Below are 6,000 nucleotides of genomic sequence, written 5' to 3' on the forward strand. Positions count from 1 at the left end.
AGGGTGGAGTGTTAAAATGGCAAGCGACAGGGAGGTTTGGGTCTTTCTTGCGGACAGACCGCAGGTGTTCCGCAAAACGGTCGCCCAGTTTGCGTTTGGTCTCTCCAATGTAGAGGAGACCGCATTGGGAGCAACGAATGCAGTAGACTAAGTTAGGGGAAATGCAAGTGAAATGCTGCTTCACTTGAAAGGAGTGTTTGGGCCCTTGGACGGTGAGGAGAGAGGAAGTGAAGGGAAGTGTCCAAAGGCCCAAACACTCCTTTCAAGTGAAGCAGCATTTCACTTGCATTTCCCCTAACTTAGTCTACTGCATTCGTTGCTCCCAATGCGGTCTCCTCTACATTGGAGAGACCAAACGCAAACTGGGCGACCGTTTTGCGGAACACCTGCGGTCTGTCCGCAAGAAAGACCCAAACCTCCCTGTCGCTTGCCATTTTAACACTCCACCCTGTTCTCTTGCCAACATGTCTGTCCTTGGCTTGCTGCATTGTTCCAGTGAAGCCCAACGCAAACTGGAGGAACAGCACCTCATCTTCCGACTAGGCACTTTACAGCCCTCTGGGCTGAATATTGAATTCAACAACTTCAGATCTTAAACTCCCCCTCCCCCCATCCCCACCCCGTTTCTTTTCCCCCCCCACCCGCTTTTTTTTCAATAATTTATATAGATTCTTCTTTCCCCACCTATTTCCATTATTTTTAAATCTAAAACTAAAACCTTTAGTCTTTCCACCCCACCCCCACTAGAGCTGTACTTTGAATATCCTGTTTTCCATTCTTAATTAGCACTTTTCTCAGACAAAGACCACCACCTTCAACACCTCTTTGACCCTTTTGTCTGTGACATCTTTGGATTATCTGCTCACACCACACCCTCAATGTGTCTCTTCCCCCCCCGCCGCCACCCACCTTAAACCAATTTATATTTCTCCCTTGTTGAAACTATGCTGCAGTTCTGCCGAAGGGCCATGAAGGCTCGAAACGTTAACTGATTTCTTCTCCGCCGATGCTGCCAGACTTGCTGAGTTTTTCCAGGTAATTCTGTTTTTGTTTTGTTTTCCATATATGATCTACCTGTTCCCCATATATGATTTCCTAAGTGACAAAAAATCTATCTGTCTCAAATATGTTCAGTGATGGTGTATCCACAACCCCTTGGGGTAGAGAATTCCAAAGATTCACAAAGCTTTGAGTGAAGAAATTTCTCCTCATCTCAGTCCTAAATGACTGACCCCCTTATCCTGAGACTGTGCCCCTGTGATCTAGGTTCCCCAGCCAGGGGGAAACAACTTCTCAGTGTCTACCCTGTTGGGCCCCCTCAGGATCTTGTGTTCATGAAAGAAGCTGTATAAGTGCAAGTATTTGTCTTTTATTTTTGGAGGTAGCAACGATTGAAACTAACAAGAGAAAATGACAGTGATACATGTGCACCATTCTTCAGCTGAGAGTGAAGTTGGTAAAACATTGCATGCCCCTAGTAGAAAAAAGCATACAAAAACGAACACATCTCATCACAATAGCACTTAGATATGATGCTCAAAACCAACATGTAGTAACATTTGAGACGTGCTTTTTAAAAAAAATTACTTGTTGCTGCTGTATCTCTCAAGGAACTTCATTTAAAAAAAAATTCTTAGCCACGTATTTCACTGAAGCACTAAACTATTGGCACAGACTGGGCTCTGACTTTGGCAGAAATTTCACACCTAATCCTGGACGCCTAAAATGTTGCTGAAATCCAGTTTGTAATTGATTTTAAAAGGAGACAACAGTCTGGTTAAATAAAGAGTGCATTCTTGGTTATCTGCCTGAGGCTGTGACAAGACACTGACAGAGAATAACAACCTGCTGTTTGATCCATCGCTCTTGTATTTTCCTCCAGGGTTTTTATGTTTGTGGCATAGCCTTAAAAATCCCTACTTGTATTAGCTATATTCATGAACACAAATGACTCCCTCGATTAACGTCATAATTTCTGTACTGAACCAACAAACATGTGATAGATCTGTGGCAGTTTAGCTATAAGCAAATCGTAATAAAATAATGACATTTTTGTAAACATCTAGGGTTTTTATAGATGTCAACTATGTTGTACAATAAACATGCAATCTCTGCTTTGCTATAGTTTGTCAGCTACAAGCTTGTTCCACAAAGGTGTTAATGTAAGTAATAATATAGAATAGGAAAAAAACACAACGCCAAAGGAGACCATTTGAACCTATTGCACCTTGTGAAAGAGGTTTCTAAATAGTCTCACTGCCCTACCCTTTCCCGATAGCCTTGCAAATTTCTACCTTTCAAATTTATTCAATTCCCTTTTGAGAGTTATGATTGAATCTACTTGCACCACCCTTTCAGGCAATGCATTCCAGTTCATAATAACTAGCTGCATACAAATGTTTCTCCTATCTCATAGAATCACAGAAACTCACAGCAGGAAAGGAGGCCATCTGGTCCATTGTGCCTCTGCTGGCCCTTTTGAAGAGCAATCATGCTTAGTCCCACTTCCTCAGTTTTTGTTCAAAGCCCTATCAAATTCCTTATCTCCAAGTACCAATCCATCCCCCTTTTAAAACTATTTGTGGAACCTGCTTCCACCACCATTCCCAAATAGTCGCTAGATTCCAGGAGGATGATGACGACATGCAGTGAGGACATTCCATAGAACTTCACATAGCCCCTGTGAATATCTGACTATTTTTATTTATGGGATGTGGGCGTCGCTGGCTAGGCCAGAATTTATTGTCCATCCCTAATTACCCTTGTTCAGAGGGCATTTAAGAGTCAGCCACATTGCTGTGGGTCTGGACTCACATGTAAGCCAGACCAGTAAATGACAGCAGATTTCCTTCCCTAAAGGACATTAGTGAACCAGATGGGTTTTTATGACAATCGGCAATGGTTTCATGGTTGTCATCAGGTTTTTAATTCCATATTTTTATTGCATTCAAATTTCTGCTATGGTGGGATTCAAACCTGCATCCCCAAAGCACTACCCTGGGTCTCTGGAATACTAGTCAGTGACAATAGCACTATGCCACTGCCTCCCCTCCTCCTGCCTGGGTGAGGGCAGCTCGCTTGCGCTCTGTGATCAGGGTCATTTCATGGAGATGCAGCTGTGAAAGTTTAAATGCACCTGATCCTTTGTCAGCCTTCAGCACCTGACTCCTTCAGGAGCACAGCATCACCAGTCACAGATGCTGAAGAGATGGGGGCCAGCTTCACCTCAAAGGTGCTGAGAGCACACAGAGAGAATGACAGAACTCTGTGATACCTGCCCACGACATTCTGGCAGCAATGACAAGCACCATCTTGCGTACACATTGTTGGAGGCCAACAATGGCGTTGGCGATGGAGTGCAGCCTGCGCAGCAGTGCAGGACCTGATGTCCTGATCCAAGGTCTCCATGGCGGCCACCATCCTACTAGTGTTGACCTTGGTGTGTTGGCATGCCAGCGCTATCACCTCAGACTGAAGGCGGACAAACTCCTCCATCGTGCCTTGCAATCTGAGGAGTGCAGCGGGCATCCTTTCCTGATGTGCCCGAGCTTGCCTTTGCAGTTCCAGCAACTGAGGTATGACCGAGTCCAGAGGCTCATCATCTGACGCAGACTCAGCAGATTTCTAGCTGCCAGCAGTTCTTTGAGTGCCAGAAACCTGGGAAGTCCCTGCCTCCACCTGCTGTGGATCAGGCAATGCTATGTGCTCACCAGACTGTGACCCCAAGGCTATTCTAGAACTAGGTCCCACTGAGGTGTGTGTCTCTGCACTGGAGGAGGGTGTGGGTGAGCGCTGTGACAGTTCTTCAATTGGGGTGTCTTTGGGGCTTGAGTTGAGGACCTGGGTCATGAACTCCCTCGGCTGTTTCCCAGATGTGCCTGCGAAAGCAAGGAGAGATAATTAGTGCATGGCAGTGGCCTGTGAAACAGGACACGTCACTCACAGCATGGTTGTCTGATGGATGTTGCAGTGCTGGATCCTCACTTGGTAGAGCACCGCCGACCTCACCGTCAGCACAGGAATGGTCCAGATTGACTCTATTTTCAATATCTGTAAGGACCTTGATTTTAAGCATTCCCCCACCAGTCTGTAACCTCTCTCTCTTGTTGTGTGCCAGTTTGTCCTGCATGGATAGAGATGGAGAGAGTATAAGCAGGACACCTGCCAGGCCAGATGATAAGTATGCCTGGCATGTGTGGGTGGTGTGTGGTGTCATGGATGGGATGAGGACAATGACGATGTGTGTGAGAGTGTGAATGGTGATGTGGTGATGTCCCTTGAACTGGCAGTGAGTGAGATCCCTGTGGTTGTGTAATGGGCTTTTGGGTGTATGAGTTGAGAGTGATGAGAAGAGTGACTTATCCTGGTGGAACGGAGGAGGTCATTCATCCTCTTTTGGCATTGGGTGGCTGTCCTCTTTTGCAGGGCATTGGCGCTGACCACCGAGGCCACCACCTCCCAAGCCGAATTGGTGATGTTGCTGCCCATCCTGCGGCCAGTGCAGGGGTAGAGGACATCACGGCGGGCCTCCACTGTGTCCAAAAGGCATTCCAGGGTCGTGTCACTGAATCGGGGGATGCAGTCTTCTTGCCTTTTGGGGCCATGTCTTCTGTGCAGCAGTCCTGGGCTGGAAGCACGGAGAGGTGTGTGCGCGGCTGATCTTCAAATATGGCGCCCAGCGCGAGGAAGCGTAAAGGTGATGGCCTACCAGGCGAATCTGAGACTGCCCGCCATCGAAACGGCGTGTTTCCTGGGAATTTGTGATTAATGAGGCGGGATTGTGATGACACAGCGTGAAAAGCTGCCATTGCGGCTGGCGGGTAAGACATTCTTTTTCCCGCCTGCTACCGCACTTAGTGCAAATCTGGATGATTCCACCCTATGTCATTTGTGAAAATTGCAAAGAGTAATAGATCCAAAACTGACTCTTCTGGCAAACCCCTGCAAACCACCTCCTAGTCTGAAAAACATCCAACCGTCACCACTGTTTGTTTCCTGTCACTGAACAAAAATGTATCTGTAGCATAGGAGTCTGGCACATGAAGGGTTAACGTGCGACTGAGTACAGTACCGCCCACGCAGTGATGTAAGAGAACCTGCGCCTAGAGGTCAGTGTAGTGTTGGACAGAGCCATGTTTAGAAGCAAGCATGAAGACAGCTCCTAGCTTGGACCTTTACTGTATCTATGTATATAGTTTCTAGAGTTAATGAATGCTTACAGTTGAACTACCTAAGATTACTAATACCTTAATAAGACCTACACCTTATCCCCAACACCTTACAACAGTATCCATACTACCACATCCTCTTAATTCCATGAGCTTCCACCGAAATAATTCTCCTGTGTGGTACTTAATCAAATGCTTTCTGAAAGTGGTTATGTACAACTCCCTTCTGTTTCGTTTGCCAATTAGCTTTTAATTAAAATTGATTTTTCTTTCTGGGCTTTGTCTGGAATAGCAAGCAGGTCGATGACAATGCCACTATGCAAACTGCAAGTGGGTGCATCTCCCATGTTCGATTTGCCCTTTCTTGTGAGAAAACACTTTATGAGAATTAGAATAATTTTGTCACCTCATGGGTTTCGCAAGTTGGAGAATTCATGCACCAGTTGGCTTGGGTCTGGAGAGAGGGAATATTGCAGTCCCCGATTTCTTTTATTTATCCTTCGGATGTGGGTGAGGGTGGCAAGGCTGCACCACTGCTCTAGCAGGGCAACTAATTGCATTTGCAGTTGGCTGACTTGACCTCGCACGTTCAAGTTTTAAACATTTTTGCGTGACAAGTTGCTGAAAGTGCAAGCTGACAACATTGCAGAGTGGAAAACTGGGCATCAGGGATCTGAGTGAACAGGGCAAGCTACTGTACAACTCCTTAACCAGTCAGATTGAAGGATTGTGAAATAAACAGCGCAAGGACTGAGAAGGAAGGAGAAATAAATAGAGAAAGAAAGAAGGAATGATTGGAGAAAGAGAGAGAGACAAAAAGAGACAGAGAGGA

This window comes from Cetorhinus maximus, chromosome 21, assembly GCF_964194155.1.
Source record: "Cetorhinus maximus chromosome 21, sCetMax3.hap1.1, whole genome shotgun sequence".
NCBI classification, from domain to species: Eukaryota; Metazoa; Chordata; class Chondrichthyes; order Lamniformes; family Cetorhinidae; genus Cetorhinus; species Cetorhinus maximus.